The sequence below is a fragment of the Odocoileus virginianus genome, unplaced genomic scaffold (assembly GCF_023699985.2).
Source record: "Odocoileus virginianus isolate 20LAN1187 ecotype Illinois unplaced genomic scaffold, Ovbor_1.2 Unplaced_Scaffold_21, whole genome shotgun sequence".
NCBI classification, from domain to species: domain Eukaryota; kingdom Metazoa; phylum Chordata; class Mammalia; order Artiodactyla; family Cervidae; genus Odocoileus; species Odocoileus virginianus.
The window spans coordinates 668,919-685,985 of NW_027224283.1; the positions used below are offsets into that span (position 1 = coordinate 668,919).

At 34.6% G+C, this 17,067-nt stretch overlaps 3 pseudogenes; 1 reads left to right on the forward strand and 2 right to left on the reverse strand.

The window, feature by feature from the left end:
* The first annotated feature begins 2,588 nt into the window (after nucleotides 1-2,588).
* On the forward strand, nucleotides 2,589-3,532 carry LOC139033605 (olfactory receptor 9S13-like; annotated as a pseudogene).
* Nucleotides 3,533-3,772: 240 nt separating this feature from the next.
* On the reverse strand, nucleotides 3,773-5,135 carry LOC139033615 (vasculin-like protein 1 pseudogene; annotated as a pseudogene).
* Nucleotides 4,698-5,822, reverse strand: LOC139033616 (vasculin-like protein 1 pseudogene; annotated as a pseudogene).
* Between the last annotated feature and the right edge of the window lie 11,245 nt (nucleotides 5,823-17,067).

Sequence of the window (17,067 nt, forward strand, 5' to 3'; positions counted from 1 at the left end):
AAAGTTTTTCAATTTTTTTAGCAATTTTCAATATTGAGACTAATTAAGAAGGAGGTGTGATCCAGGAATCAGTATTAAAAGTGAAGCAAAACAAAACCTCCCCAGCTGATTCTAACATATGGGAAATTTAGCAAACATTGACCTAATTGACCTCTAGGGCCCTTTTTACTTTTCAGAAAGACCACATATCTATATATCTATATCTATCTGTCTATCTATATCTAATTTACTTTCTTTTTTACAAGAATAACTACATGGTTAGATCAAAGGATTTAGAACTTATGTAGGAGCAATTTTTGGTTCAGTCTTTGCATAATATAAAGAGTAGGATATTTCTTGATGTCAAACTGAAGAGTCAGTCTGATCCTCTTTTGGTTCTAGCAAGTAAAAATAAGGTATATGAGACTTAGAAATAAATAGGTCTGTTTATTGAGTGCCCTCACTTGAATAGATTGAATGTATACTGTTAAACATGTTTGCAATTAACTGCACTTTCTTCAAAGCTTCTTTTAATGGAAAAAGGAGCTATTAAAATTCTTCAATGAGCTTCTTTTGGTATCTGCTGAATCTCAAGTAAGGTACCTGATTTTTTAAAAATCACAACTTTTTAAAAGATAGATTTCTTAATTTAGAAAAAAAAATGTTCAATCTCTCATATATCCACTCTTAATGAACACTTTCTATTTCCCAGGTCCTACATATTTTATTTAATTTATATACATCACTTAATTTAATCCTTTCAATACCACCCTATGGGATAGATGTTCTAAGACATATTTTGCTGATGAGAAGACAGAGGTTCATAAAATATGAACAATTTGCCCAAGATTACTTATCCAGTGAGTGTCAGGACCTGGATTAAAACTTAGGTTTATGTGCATTAAATGCCACACTTTTAACTAATAAAACATTTTTTACTTCATAAAAAAATAGTAACAGAAGCAAAATTGGTTTCACTTTTTCTGACTCTATTATAATTTTGATTTTGTAAAACTATCCAAATTAAAATGACTTCAAATATGACATTAATTTTATTGATGGGAAGTTTTTTTTTGATATTTCAGAAATTAAAGATAGAAATGGACACACATTTATAACATAAAATTTCATCTTTTCCACTTGGATTTAATTTTTCAGATATATTAAAATTATTGATGTTTTATCCACATACATCTTTAGTGTTTGATATTAAGCATTGATAGTTATTTTAAAAAGCAAAACCTGTGCAACACAGATTTTGTTTGCTCTATGTATTTCCATTAATGTCTTCTGTTTGATTAATAATATAGACAAGGGAAAAAAATACTTCTTAGGAAAGTCAATCTTGTACTTCTTGTATCATAAAGTTTGCTTCTGTATAAACAATAATTCATGTACTGAGATGTTAATGCTTTACATTAAAGGAAAAAGATGTGCTGGAGTCTGGCTCCAGAAAGGAAGCAGGCCTACTAGCAGTCAGAGTTAAGTGGGAAAGGAGTAGAGGTTGAAGGGTGTGTAGCCAGCGTAGGAGGTGAGAGTTCATCCATCATTTCAGATGACACTGGTGCTTCTCCATCCCATGAAACTATAATCCCATGTTTCCTAATGTCTTTTATATAGCAGGATGTTTTAAGACAGTCAAACTAACTGCATTTTGTGATAGGAAAAAGAATTGACCTAATTTTTCACCTGATATTCATTCCTAAAACAAAAGTAATTTTTTACATGGCTATTTGCTTGTTAATTTGACTAACATTTACTTTGAATTTAAGATGTTCCAGTAACTGCAAATACTGCTTTTCATACTCAGTTTCACATTTTTATCACAAAAATCCTATAAAGTAGGTATTATTATTACCTCCCATTTCACAGAAGAGGACTTCAGGCATTGAAAATGTAGATAGCAATTTTAGATTATTTCAGATTGAAAGAGGTGAAATTTGGACTTAGTCCATCTAATTCCAAAGTTCTGAACAAATGGCATAAAATGACTCATAGCATCACTGTCCCAGACATCTTTTGCCCATCTACATTTCTCATATCATTGACATTGAATATATTAGAAAAAATTATATATATTTGGCTATCTGGTCCTTCCAAAAGTAAAGTTATTCTGTTAGATGTGTTGCCAAGAGAACTTCATATTCCAATAGCATGTTTTTCTCTCATTTGCAGCCACGTGGATGAACCTGGAGGGTATTATCCTAAGTGAAATAAGTCAGACAGAGAAAGGCAAATACTGTATGATATCACTTATATGTGGAATCTAAAGAATACAACAAACTAGTGACTATAACAAAAAAGAAGCAGGCTCACAGATACAGAGAACAATCTAGTGGTTACCATTGGGGTGAGGCTGGGGGAAGGAGAAATATAGGGATAGGGGGAAGCTACAAGGATATATTGTACAACACAGGGAATATAGCCAATATTTTATAATAACTATAAATGGAGTATAACTTTAAAATTGTGAATCACTATATTGTATACCTATAACATATAATATTGTACATGAACTATATTTCAATTTTAAAAAAAGAACAGAAAGTTGACAAGGCTTTCCATAGGATTCGTGATCACCCACTGATTTTCTCAGATAGGTCTCAGCTATGAAGAATGAACTGAATAAGAATTACTCAGAAGGGATGGAGTTTATTCTGCTGGGATTCCGAACATCTCCAGATGTACAGATTCTCTTATTTTCACTCTTCTTGCTTATCTACATGGTCATTGTGGTGGGAAATATCAGCATGTTAGTTGTCATTAAAATCAACTCCAGACTTCATACCCCTATGTATTTCTTTCTCAGAAATCTGTCTTATTTAGATCTCTGCTACCCCTCCGTCATTGCTCCCAAAACTCTGGCCACTTTCTTACCCAAAGATGAGAATTTCTTACAATGGCTGAGCAACCCAGTTCTTTTCCTTTGCTCTCTTTGTTGGGATGAAGGCTTTCTTCTAGCGTGATGGCATATGATTGCTTCTTAGCCATTTCCTCGCCCTTCCTCTGCGCTGTCCGTATGTTCCAGCAGGCTTGTGTTCATTTGGTGATTGCCTCCTACATCTGTGGCCGCACCAACCCCATGATCCAAACAGGTTTCACCTTCAGTTTGCGTTTCTGTGGAGAAAACAGATTGGACCACTTTTTCTGTGATGTCCCAGCCCTGATCAAGATCTCCTGTGTGGACACCTTGGTGAATGAGATTGTACTGTTTATTCTGTCTGCCCTCATCATCATCACTACCACAACTGTCATTCTGGTTTCTTACGCATGTATCCTCTCCACTGTTCTAAAGATCCCCTCAACTCATGGCAGGAGTAAGACCTTCTCCACTTGTAGCTCTCATATCACTGTGGTGAGTTTGTTCTATGGAACTGTATTCTTCATGTATGCCCAGCCTGGAGCCATCTCTTCACCAGAGAAAAACAAGATTATAGCTGTATTCTACACTCTTATCATCCCTATGTTGAATCCTCTGATTTATAGTCTAAGGAATAGAGAGGTAAAAAATGCTGTGAAAAGGATATTGTTGAGAAAAAAATCTTTTCATTGACCTCTGGCCATCTGTAAAACTGTAGGCTAGACTAAAATCAATATATGTAATAATTTGTTATGCAATAATTTTAAGTTCATCTATGGTTTTGAAGATTCGAGTTTATTTTTTTTTAATCCAAACTGATGCAAAATATTTATTCCAAGTTAGTTATTTTATGCAGTAGTTTTCCCCCTCAACAGACTTGTGATAACCACATCTTTTAAATCTGTAAATAATGTTATCAAAATAATCTTAATCTTTGAAATCTCACAAAAATTTATATTTTACAATCCACCCTGAATATCAAGGCTGCAAGAATAACACAACATTTCCTATATCCAAATATTTTACAGCTGTACCCAGAAAGAAAAAAAAAAGGGAAAAAACCACATATGCTTGGTTAAGGGCTAACATTACCCGAGCAGCCAGAAATAAAATAAAATATCCAAATTATTAGCATTAATTTAATACAATTATAACTTCAATAGTCACTTTGTCATTGACAATGATTGCTTGAGCACAGGGGTGAGTGCCCCAAGGGCTGGTAGTAGAAGCTGTTGCTGCAGACCAGTGTCTCCTCCTCTCTGCACTGCCAGCTCCCACCTGTGCATTGCCCCATATATACTGTGTGTATGTGTGTTTTAAAAATCTTTCCCACCACACAAAGTTCTCTCTATTAAGCAGATAACAGGGAAGAACAACAACAAAAGCTAAACAAGCCAATCGCTCGCTCTCTCTTTGGGATATGATTATTTCCCTTGTGCATGAAGTATTCAACAATAACATAAGAAAAGGAAAAGGAAAAGAACGATTTCTTCTGTATAACCCCTAAGCACACACGCTGAGTTTACTGGGTCAGATTTAACTGTGAGCATTTACACGCCTACTTCCAGGCACCGTCATCAGATGTCTCACTGCCGCTTGTCTCCGTGTCTGAGTCCTCAAACTCTGCCCTGCTAGTGCTTCTCCAAGGGGAGAATAGGCTGGAACTTCGACTCTGCAAGAAGCCATTCTTTCCAAAGCCATTTCTTCTCAGCTGCTCTGTCTTCATGTGGAACTCTCTGAGCTCATCCTCTGTGAGGGGAAGACAATTTTCGTCATTTTCAGGATACTCCTGCCATCCCATTGCTTTCAGTAACCTGTGCTCTGCTTCCAAAGAGTGAGAGAGGGCCTCCCCTTCCTCTTCTACAGGGAGAGCAAGACCATTCTGATGACAGCCTTCCTCTCCATTTTCCTTTGGTTCAGGTGTGCTGTTGTCCTCCGAATCTTCCAACTTCTCACACTCTCTGCTCTCTGAGAAGTCTCCATTCCGGTCATCCTTCAGAGTCTTCAGGAACTCGCTCTTCCTGTCAGTAGTTCGGCGGGTCAACTTGGTCAGACGAGAGGAGCTGATCTCAATCGGAGGAGTGGTGCTGGCGGGGCTCTCTTTGGGAGAGCTTAAAACTACACCACCAGCCAGTACTACTGGTTTGGTAACAGAGATTGGACTGGTAAAAGCGGACTCTCGGCTAGAGGAAAGGGGTCCTGATTTGTGTTCCATTCTGTTAGCTTTCCATGCACTGGCCTTGGATGGAGGTGGTACAGGCTTAGGAACCAGGTTCTTATAGACACTTGGAACCATGGTTGACGATTTGTTTCCATTTGCATGGTGAGATCCTGGTCAGGTGAATGCAGCAGAGAAGGCAGCAGCAGGATCTTCTTTGGAAACTTTTTTGATGACTAGCATTTTGGAGGGTTGCTTGGCACTAGGTGGGTTTTCCCACACTCCAGAAGGGGTCCCAATAGGTCTGCATGGCTGATTCTGTTTGCCAGCTTCTGGATTCAAAGAAGGAAAGTCTTCCTCTTCAAACTGCAACTTTTCCACCTTATCTTCTTTCTTCTCTTCCCTAATATCTGTAGGTGGCTTTTCCTGAAAGACACAGCCTTTCCGGGAGTGGAAGCTGCCATTCCAATGGCGATGGATTCCTGTGCCACCCCCACTACGCTGGTTCATGCCATCATGACCTCGTGAAGAGCCATGCCAACCAGATAGGTTCCCTGTGATTCCAGCATATGCTCCCTTAGAGACACCAGAGTCCACAGAATCATGGCGGAACAGGGAGGGCTGGTGCCAAGAATCTCCTGTCGTTCGAAGAGGTCCATTGTTGAAAAAGCCATCAGAGGAATTATGTCTACGACGGCTTACTCCAAATCTACCATCTCCTCGGGGTAGGTGCTCTCCGTGTTTTTCCAAAGTCGCTGTAGGTGACTTAGCTGACTGTGGTGTTGAGAAATTTAGCCAAGCAGGAACAAAGTCATGCTGCGCCATTTAGGTCCAGTGTCTCTTTTCAACAAGGTGAGGCATCCAACCTCATGGCCAGGATCCCAGAGTATAACCTCTGTGGTCCTGCTTCCTGAACTTCTTGAGTTGCCAGCTGGATTTCCACGAGGTTCTCTTCTTAAAAGGATACTTAATTAGGCTGGCCAGCACAACACCTTACGATGAAGCAAAAAGAATCCAGGCTCTGTGTGGATCAATCTGTCAGTCCCCTCAATTGCTCATCTTAAACTATCTAGTTCCTGACACGTTTCCCAAAGGGGAAGGGGAAAGGGGAAGGGGGAGGGGAACATAAAAAGTATTTGTTACATTTAAAAAATGGGGGGAAGGGGAAAGAGCTATATCAATGTTCACCTCATTCAACTTCCTTGAGTGATGGCACTATGATGTTGCTTAAATAGATAATACATGGACATTTGCACTGTGAATGCAAATACTGTTCATAACAAGGTCATAGCTTAGAAAGACAGAATGACTTTTGTTTGGTCAAATAATGTCATTGAAGTGATAGATCAAAAATAAAACACTGACGAGCTATAAAAGATCTGAGTAGTCAGTCAACTCTAGGAGCAAAACATCTACATTACAAAGCCCTTAATTTATAAATCTCATTATTCTTACACAGCTGGTAAAAATAGTCTGCAGGTATGAGTTTATATTTGTCTTATCCTTCAAAATCTAAGGACATAAGAAAGCTTGTTAAAAAAAACCCAAAAAACAGACAGGAACTTGATATGCTTTTCCCTCCAAGAATAGCAGCTTTCAAGGCAAGTTTTCTTGGTATAAAGCTCTCAAATGTTTCTTCTATTTCTTTGGTCTTCACTATTTATAAATTCACAGCAAAATTAAAACAAGTAGAAAGGCAGGGCTTAAGAACAGTCACAGAGAAACTTCCAAAGTGAGGTTTTCTTCTCTTCAGTTTTCTGTATTTCACTCGTTCTGCCCGTTCCCAAAGACTAAACTGAGTTAATGGAAGGTAATAAGAATCTTCTGCTTCAGTAGATAAGTCACTTTGGATCCATTTTCATTGTTATTCAATCATTTAAAAGGCCACAGGAATCTATCACTTCGGCTCCTTCCTTCCTCCTTTCACGTGCGCTCGAGTTTATTTTTTTAACATCAATAGATTTTTTAAAAATTAATGAAAATCAATGTATATATTTTATATTACTTCATAGTTATTTTATGGTATGATATCTGTTTGTTACAGAGGTTTGTTTCTGTTTGTTTTGCTTCAGTTCAGTTCAGTTCAATCGCTCAGTCATGTCTGACGTTTTGCTTAGGTATATTCAAAATTACAACTCATGAATACAGTACTGCTAAATAAGTACACACACTAAATGTATTAATATAATATCTGAAAATATATATGATTATATGAATATCTATATATCCATCTATATATCTGGGGGAAAAAGAAAGAGACACTATTAAAATTTCTATGGAATTTGTTTTCTCCAAATCATAGTTGAGTTTGCCAGTATCCAATCTTTGCAAATGAGAGTTGAAAGTGCCACAGTAATATAAATCATTGGCCTTGCTCAAATAATTATATGAAGGAGTGGTACAAAGTATTACACCTATAATATCCTTAATAGTCCAAACATTAATGATTTCATCAAGGAACAAAAATTTTTAAAAAATAAATAAATGTGGTATGGTTGCTGTAAACCTATTTGTAATGGGGAGTCTTAATAATAAATGCCTGCTAGTATTTTTAGTATCACTTACGTTTCTTGAGGGCTGCCCTGGTGGCTCAGCAGTAAGGAATCTGCCTGCTAATACAGGAGATGAGGGTTCCATCCCTGGGTTGGGAAGATTCCCCTGGAGAAGAAAATGGCAACCCACTTCAGTGTTCTTGCCTGGGAGATCCCATGGACAGAGCAGCCTGGTGGGCTACAGTCCATGGGGTCACAAAAGAGTCGGACACAACTTAGGGACTAAACACATACTTATTGATCTCATTACTTTCTTTCTTGTAATGTTTGTAATCTATATATTGATTGAAAATCCTTATTTTCCTCTAGATTTGAAAAAAACATTGGCATGGAGTGACATAAAATAGTGTCTTATAGTAATGTAATTCTTTTGATGTCTGTAATTATACATTTTTATTTTTAAATCTTAGGATTTTATTCCATTTTAGTTCCTTAATTAAATCTGCCATGAATTTGACTTTATACTATTAGAATTTTGAGTTCCATATAATTATTTTCAAAGTAGTTTATGATGTGACATCTAGGTGTTACATAGGTTTCCTGTTCTAGTTTTGTTTTGTTTAGATGTATTCCAAACTGCAACTCATAAATATTGTACTATTTAAATTAATTGATAAATACACACATTATGTTCATTAATCAATATCTGCATGAACATTTGCATATCTCCATGATTATTTTAATATACCTAAGGTTTTTCTGGTTTTGTTAATCTTTTGTTTCTGAATTCATTAGTTGAAGGCTTGGTTGATTTATTTTCTGTTTTTACTTTAATGGAAAGTGTTTAAGACTTTAATATAGTTTTCAATGTAATTTTCCTTTACTTTCATTATTATATTCAATATACATAATTTTTCATTTTAATATTCTTTTTATTAAAGTGTTATGTAGATGTTTGTTCTTTCAGTATAGTAGATTTATTTAGACAATATATTTTTATTGTTGATTTCTAGTTTTATTGTCTTAAGTTCAGAGGATTTAAACTCAAAAAACCTTTATGGTGGAATTTCTGGGGCACATTTAGTTAGCTATTAAACTTGTAAATATTCCACAATTTAAGGAAACTATGTCATCCTAATATGCATTATCAAATTGGATTTTAAACATATTGAATATGATAAAAGGTGATCATTATGGCTAAGTTGTAAATATAGCAGGTAGGCATTGATGGTTCAATGTCAGACAATGCAGAATTAAATTTGACATATTATTTAATTTTAATTAATTAATTTAATTGGAGGATAATTACCTTAAATATTGTGGTGGTTTAATGCCACATTAAAACTCAAAAAATATTTGACATATTAACAGATTAAAATATTTTAAAAAGAATTGTCACAAAAAGTGTAGAAGGAATATTTGATAAGTTGTAACAGTATTTTATGATTTTAAAAACAGTAAAATTAGAAAAATAACTAAATTTTATTAAGCTGCTAAATTATAGCTACAAACTGAATGAACACACATTTTCATTGGTAAAATAGGAAAATGTTAGGAACATTTTCTTTAAAATTACGAAAAAGACACAGTGCCCATTATCCCTAAATGCAGTTCAGCATGCTGCTGCTAATGCTAAGTCACTTCAGTCGTGTCCAACTCTGTGCAACCCCATAGATGGCAGCCCACCAGGCTTCGCCATCCCTGGGATTCTCCAGGCAAGAACGCTGGAGTGGGTTGCCATTTCCTTCTCCAGTGCATGAAAGTGAAAAGTGAAAGTGAAGTCACTCGTTTGTTTCCACCTCTTCACAACCCCTGGACTATAGCCCACCAGGCTCCTCTGTCCATGGAATTCTCCAGGAAAGAGTACTGGAGTGGGTAGCCATTGCCTTCTCTGTCAACATGCTATTAGAAATCTAACAAATGCAATACAATAATAAACATAATTTTAATGTATAGGGGATCAAATGTAGGATTAAACTGTCATTTATATGATAATTTACAAAAACAATCTAAAGAAGGATTTATGAAGGTGTCTGGATTAACACAAAAGATCAATTGCATGTCCATATAATAGTAGTAAACAACTACAATATTTAAAAGACTATTCTATTTATATGTATCAGAGATTATGTGTATCAGAGATTATTAAGGATTTTGGGATAATCTAACGAAAGATGTATAAGACTTTAATGTGGAAAATTATAAAATTCTTTAGATCATGTGGTACAAAAATATTGTTCAAAGATTACAAAAAGGAGGGGAGGAGTGATATCAGCTGATGACTAAATAAGACATCTCCCTTTCATATGCCTTCTGAACAACAATAACTTGTCATCCAACCATGGACCAGAGGGACAAGAGTGCTTCTGTGGGAGATTGGAGATCCAGGTAGGAGTCTGTGAAACTCCAGTATGGAGAAGAGCCGTGTTTAGATTGCAGGCTTGCATGTAGGTGGCTGAGTCACTGATGTCCTGGGAGCAGCTCCATGCCCCTGAGGACTGGAATATGGCTGTTTGTCTCCTGTCACCAGCACCATACACTAAGGGACTTGGCCGGAATCATGCCCATCTATGGGTCAGGTAACAGGTGTATAGACCTCAGTCCTGGCTATAGCCTGTGAACCAGCTCCAACCCCTTGACCACAGTCTGGGAGCCCTGGGAGTAAGCCCACCAAACCTCAGTCAGGCTGTAGATTTCAAAGTTGTAACTGGACTCCAGCTCATCCTAGTAGCAGTCTACAAACAGCCCTGCTGGCCCAGATACTGGACAGAAGACACTCCCATCTGCACCCCCAGAGATACTAAAAGGGTCCTATATTTGGATCCAATTTCTTCACAGCCATAGTCTGCCAGCAGTCCTACAGGTCTAAACACCCAGTGGGAGACATTCCTTTCTGTCCATGTATCTGGTATCAGGCCACTGACTAAGGACCCAACTATGGACCCTGAAGCAGATCCTTATTCTAGTGCTATCTTGCTGAACAAGACACAGGAATCAGTCTTATTCATCCAGCGAATTTGTCTGTTCTGCTTTCCACAACAGCACCATTTTGCATTCCCACCAACAGTGTATAAAGGTTTGAATTTCTCCACATCTTCATAAAAGTTTTTTGTTTTATTTGGTAGTAGCCATCCTAATTGTTTATAAGGTGGTATCTTTGACTACTTTTGAATCTGACTGTCTTTTCTTTTTTTTTTTTTTAGTTTAGGAGTTTCCTATATATTATGAGTACTAATACCTTATCAAATATATGATTTGAAAATATTTTTCCCATTCTTTAGGTGGCTACAATTTATTCTATTGATAATATCTTTTGATGGACAGCATTTTTACATTTTTGTGAGGGTCAATTTGTATATATATATATATACACATATATATAGATACCCCATTCTATTGGTGTTATATCCAGAAAATAATAGGCAAATTCAAAGTTGTGAAGTTTCGCCCATTTTATTTCCTGAGAGTTTTATTGTTTTAGGTCTTACCTTTAGGTATGCATCTATTTTGAGTTAAAACTTTGTATCTATTGTTAGGTAACGAGTCAACTTTATTCTTGTTCATGTGGATATCCAGTTTTCCCACACCATTTGTTGAAGGGACTGCCTTTTCTCCATTGAAAAGTCTTGGCATCTTGTCAAAAACCATTGACCAATATGTATGAGAGTTTATTTGTGAACTCTCTTTTCTAATCAACTGGTCTTTATGCCAACTCCACACTCTTTTGAGTATTACAGATTTGTAGTGAGTTTTGAAATCAGGAAGTGTTATTCCTTCAGCTTTGTTCTTCTTATTTCACTATTGAAAAAAGGAGGAATTTATTCTTCCTTTTTCAGTATTTTCAGTTTTGACTATTTGAGATTCATTGAGATTCCATATAAATTTTAGGATGGGTTTTTCTATTCCTGCAAAAAGAAAAAATAGCTTCATTGGGATTTTGATATTGAATGCACTGAATCTGTAGATTGCTTTGGTAGTGTTGACATCCTAAGAATTTTCATTTTTCCAATCCATGTACATGCTATATGTTTCCATTTATTTATGTCTTTAATCTTTTGTTAATGTTTTGTAGTTTTATCTCCTTGGTTAATTCCTAAATATTTTATTATTTTAGTTACTATTTTTACTCTTAGAATACTTTTCTTAATTTTCTTTTTAGTTGTTCATTATTAATATGTGGAAAGGCAGCTGATTTTTGTGTAACTTTGTATTCTGCTACTTTGCTGAATTTATTTGTTCTAAGAGTTTATTTTGTGTGTGAGTGTGTGTATGTGTGTGTGTGTGTGTGTGTAATAGTTAAGGTTTTCTATGTATAAAATCATATTATCTCCAAACAGAGATAATTTTCTTTCTTTCCAGTTTGGATGCTTTTTTTTTTCTTGTCAAAATTGCTCTTTCTAGAACTATAGTACTGTGTTGAAAACTATTGGCAAAAGTGGGCATCCTTGCCTTGTTTCTTAACCTAGGGGGAAAGTTTCAGTCTTTTATCATTAAATATGATGTTTGCTGTGGGTTTTTCATATATGGCCTTTATTATGATGAGGTTCTTTCCTTCTATTCATAGTTTGTTGAATGTTTTTTCCATGAAAGTGTACTGATTTTTGTTAAATGCTTTTTCGACATCAATTTAGATAATTGCTTTTTGCCCTCTTCATTTGTTTAATGTGGTGTGTTATGTTGATCCATTTTCATGTGTAGAACTATCCTTGCATTCCAGAAATAAATCACACTTTATCATTCTTATTAAAATCCTTTAGCAAAATTCTGTTTGCTCACATTTTATTGAAAATTTTTGATTTTTAAATATTTTTGAGTAAATGGGATATTTTTGTCCTTTAAGGAATTTTTTCATTTATGTTATTAAAATTTTTCACACTAAGTTGTTCATAATATTCCCTAATAGTCTTTTAATTCCCTAATAGTAATAGACATCCTCTTATTCCTGACATTGGTTAATATGTGTCCAATTTTCTAATTATTAGTTGGCTAAAGTTTATCAATTTTATTGATGTTTTCTTGGAAACGTTTTTATATATAATGATTTGCTTTTCTTTTTTCCTGTTTTTTTTTAATTTCTAAATTTTACTGCTTCCTCTTCTTATCTTTATTACTTCCTTTCTTCAGATTATTTTGCATCTTGGTTTTTCTTATTTTATTACTTTCTTAAGGTAGAAGCTTAAGTAATTATTTCATACTTTTTTGTTATCCTATGTATACATTAATTCCTATACATTTTCCTGCAGGCCTACTTTAGCTTAATCTCAGTAATTCTGATAAGTTTTTTTCAATAACATTCAATGTAAATCATTCAGTTAATTTTTTTCTTTTTATTTATTCTTGCTTTGACCCATGGATTTTTAGATGCTATTCCAGCCATTTGGAGACTTTCTAGATGCCTTAAATTTTTTATTATTTTTGATTCCTAATTAAATGTTGTGGTAGGGGAACACATTCTGAGTGATTCAATTATTTTAAAATATACTGAGAATTTTATATGGCCCAGGATATTATCTATTTGGCCAATATTTTATGTACAATTTAAAAGATTGCTGTTGCAAGAAATGTTTAAAGAATGTTGAATGTAATTCTCAACAAATGTCAATTAGATTAAGATAGTTGATAATATCACTTGTCTTCTATGTTTTTATTGATTTTTTATATTTGTTTTATATTTTATCAAGAGAGGCTTATTTATATTCACCATCTATAATTCTGATTTTCATTATGTTCCCATTTGCATTCATCAGTTTTTGCTTCACATATTTGATGTTTTGTTAGTGTGGACATTCACATTTATAATTGTTGATTTTTACTGTGTTATCAACCTATTTATCACTTTAATAAGTGGGCCAATAATGTTTGTCCCTTGTTAAACACTTTGTTTTGGAATCTAACTTGTCTGATACTAATATTGCTAACCCAGCATTCTTATCCTTACACAGTGCATGTTTAGTTTTTTTTTTCCAGTTTTTTACTTTCATATATTTGTTTTCTCAGTTAACTTATCACTTTCCTCCTTCTTTAGTGCTATTTGTTATACATATTACATCTAAATGTTGTAGATCAGATTATTTAAATATTGCCTTTATTGCTTTCTGCATAATTGCTTATTGAATTATTGGTTTAGTTTTTTCCCCCATTAATACAATGTTTTGGCTTCTACAGTCTTTTAGTTTAACCAATGGGGTGAAAGATCTATTCTTGGAAAACTAAGAAATTGAAGAAGACAGATAATGGAAATATACCCTGTTTTCATGGGTTGGAGAAATTAATATTGTTAAAATGTTATAATATACGAAGCCATTTATAGACCCAGTGTAATATCTCTGAAAATTCCAATGTCATTTTTTACAAAAATAGAAGAACACAATCTTAAAATTGATATGGAACTGCAAAAGACTCTGCAGACCAATTTTGAAAAAAAAAAAAAAAGATTAAAACTGGAGGCATCACATTATTTTGGACAAAGACTCATAGGTGAAAGTGAAAGCTGCTCAGTCATGTCTGACTCTTTTGTGACCCCATGGACTATACAGTCCATGAAATTCTCCAGGCCAGAATACTGGAGTGGGTAGCCTTTCCCTTCTCCAGGGGATCTTCCCAACCCAGGGATCAAACCCAGGTCTCCCGCATTGCAGGCAGATTCTTTACCAGCTGAGCCACAAGGGGAAACTTTTGGACAAAGATTCATAAGCAGTTTATTAAATAAATTGAGGAATGCTCATGAAAATATCTAATTATCAGTACTTTCAAACTGACAAAAAATGTAGCAACTTTTCAGTCACCTCCAATTTTCACATAAAACCCCAATAAAAATCAGAGTTCTAAAAATGTGTTTGGCATCAGACTTTCTGATTTAAAACTATACTAAAAACCTAGAGTATTCAGAACAGTAGGATTTACTAGCGAAAAAGGAGATTCATAGACCAGTGGAATAGAATTGAGAACCTAGAAGTGAACCTATGCATATCTAGTCAAAATTTTTGACAAGAGAGTCAAGAATAATCGATAGGGAATACATGGTGCTGGGAAAACTGGATATGCTGTTGCAACAGAATAAAACTGGATCCTTATACCACCTACAAAAAGTAACTTAAAATAGATTAAAGACTCAAATGTAAGACTTGAAACTCTAAAATTCCTAGAAGAAAATGTAGGGGGAAAGCTCCTTGATGTTGGTCTTATCAATGACTTGTAGATATGACACCAAAAGCACAAGCAAGAAAAGAAGTAAAAGTGGGACTCTATCAAAGTACAGAGTTTCTGTATAGCAAAAGAAACGTTCAGAGGCAACCTATTTCCAAACCACATATCTGGTAAGTAATTAAAATCTAAAATGTATAAGAAATCCTTACAACTCAGTAGCAAAAACACAAATAATCTAATTTAAAAATGGGCAGAAGACCCAAATAGACATAGACCAAATAGACATTGAACAAAGAAAACATGTATATGAAAATTTCTTAAGCATCACTAGTCATCAGAGAAATGCAGATCAAAACCACTTCACCCTGTTAGGCTGGCTATTATCAAAAAGACAAGAAATAAAAAGTGTTGGTGAGAATATAGAGAAAGGGAACACCAGTGCATTGTTAGTGGTGTTGTAAATTGGTAGACCACTTTGGAAAACACTTTTATGGTTCCTCAAAAAATTAAAAATAGAACTACCATATGATCAACCAATTCCACTTCTGGGTATATATCTGAAGGATATATCAATAAAATTAGTGTTTTGATGATATATACACATATATTTGTACCAGTTTTCCCAGTGATAACCTTTATAGCAGAAGCTCTATATTAGAAGCAGAGATTGCCTACATTTGTTGCCATGCATTCTTAGTCTCTTTCAGTGTGAAATAGGAATATCACAGAAGTGATGCTGTCTTCTCATTGTGTCAAGTTGGTGGCAGATGAATTCATTTGGTCATGTTCCTGATAATTTTTACTTTAATCATTTAACACAAAAGTCTCTGCTAGCCTTCTCTTTAAAGTTAAGCATTGTTCAATTTGAAATACATATATGAAACTGAAAGTGAAAGTCGCTCAGTCCTGTTTGACTCTTTGTGACCCCATGGACTATACAGTCCATGGAATTCTCCACGCCAGAATACTGGAGTGGGTAGCCTTTCCCTTCTCCAGGGGATCTTCCCAACCCAGGGATCAAACCCAGGTCTCCTGCATTGCAGGCAGATTCTTTACCAGCTGAGCCACAAGGGAAGCCCAAGAATACTGGAGTGGGTAGCCTATCCCTTCTCCAGCGGATCTTCCTGACCCAGGAATCAAACTGGGGTCTCCTGCATTGCAGGTGGATTCTTTACCAACTGAGCTATCAGGGAAGCCAAAATACATACATACATGTGTACATACATATTTGATTAATAAATCACTATAGATTCAGAGTGTGCTTTGTCACTCAGTCATGTTTGACTCTTTCCGATCCATTACTGTAGCCCGTCAAGCTCCTCTGTCCATGGTATTCTCCAGGCAAGAACACTGGAATGGTTAGCCATTCCCTTCTCCAGAGTATCTTCCCTACCCAGGGATCAAACCCGAGTCTCCTTCATTGGAGGCAGATTCTTTATCGTCTGAGCCACACTATATTATTTAGTGGGTTGTACCATTTTATTATCAGTCTTGATGCTCAAATTGTGCTGTGTTTGAAGGCTGGCTTCCATGTCATTCTGTAATGTTCCTATTGATCTTTATGTACTTACTTTCTAGCATAAGTTCATAAATATGTTAATAATTCAGTAAAGAAATGCATACATACATACACAATTTCATAAGTTTATATTATGCATACACTTGTGAGAAATAAATGGTTCATTAATGACAACCATGGTAATTCTCTACTCTTGCCTTTATTATTTTTTTAATTCAATATTTGTTTATTTTTATTTTTGTAGAATGAAAGTATTTAAGAATCATAGTATCTTCAATATTAGTATATTTTCATTTTATAGCTTTATACTACTACTACTACTAGTTCTACATAAAATTACTTTCTATTATCTCAAATTGCAAGTTTAATTTCCTATTAGAATTAATACTTCTGGTATTGTTAGCTTCATTTTCAAAATCAGTTAGGTCCCTTTCCTTTTTTCTCTTTTTAAAATTATTTTCATCTTTTACTATAATTTTTCTGAAAATTTCTTGTCCTATATTTATATCTCATAAATGTTATTTTTAACTTAATGTGTTATCAAATTAATCATTTTCTATGAATATTTGGGGAAATATGTTTTATGTTTGAATGACAAATTGTTTAATATATAGGTAACAAAAATTTATCAAAGTTTCTCATTTTCCATATTTTATGTATTCTTCCATCTAGTTGCTAGTTTTAGAAGTATATAGATATTCTCTAATACAGTTTTCATTATAGTCAATTTAATCATGTATTTAAATTTTTAAAAATATGTTTTGCTATGCTTTTTATATTATAATCTTTATTATCAGTTGGACCAAGAAATAGTTGAAGAAGCAAAACATGGCAATTTCTGAAGACTCATTTAACTATGACATCTTGTGCATGACAAGCAGAATTATGAAACCTAGGCTGAGTAATTTAAAGA